Here is a 546-nt window from a genome sequence, read left to right as displayed (position 1 = left end):
TTCAGGGAGATGGATTGATACAGTGGCTGCGATGATGGGCTTGAGTATAGCAGGGATTGTGGGGCTGGCGCGGGATCGGCCAGTGTTTCGTTCTGCTGTGCATGGGGTCTCTATGAGTAGGAAACGACTCGATGGCACTTAACAACAACAAGATCCATCTGACAATCAGCAATGATATCCCTCATTCCATGTCCTCTTCTGAATCCAGCTTGCATTTCTGGAAGCTCTCTGTCAATATACCTCTACAATCGTTTTTGAATTATCTTCAGTAAGATTTTACCTGTGTCTGATATTAATGATATTGTTCAATAATTTACACATTCTGTGGAATCACCTTTCTTTGGAATGGGTACAAATATGGCTCTCATCCAGTCAGTTGGCCAGATAACTGTCTGGGCACAGTAGAGTGAGTGTCTCCAGTTTGGTATCTGTTTGTTGAAACATCTCATTTGGTATTCCATCAATCCCTGGAGCCTTGTTCTTCTCCAATTCCTTCAGTGTAGCTTCAACTTCTTCCTTCAATACCATTAGTTCTTGATCATATGG

Source organism: Orycteropus afer, unplaced genomic scaffold, assembly GCF_000298275.1.
Source record: "Orycteropus afer afer isolate SDZICR_OR568_19922 unplaced genomic scaffold, OryAfe1.0 scaffold00125, whole genome shotgun sequence".
In the NCBI taxonomy this organism is placed as follows: Eukaryota; Metazoa; Chordata; class Mammalia; order Tubulidentata; family Orycteropodidae; genus Orycteropus; species Orycteropus afer.
Note: the sequence above shows the minus strand (reverse complement) of the source record.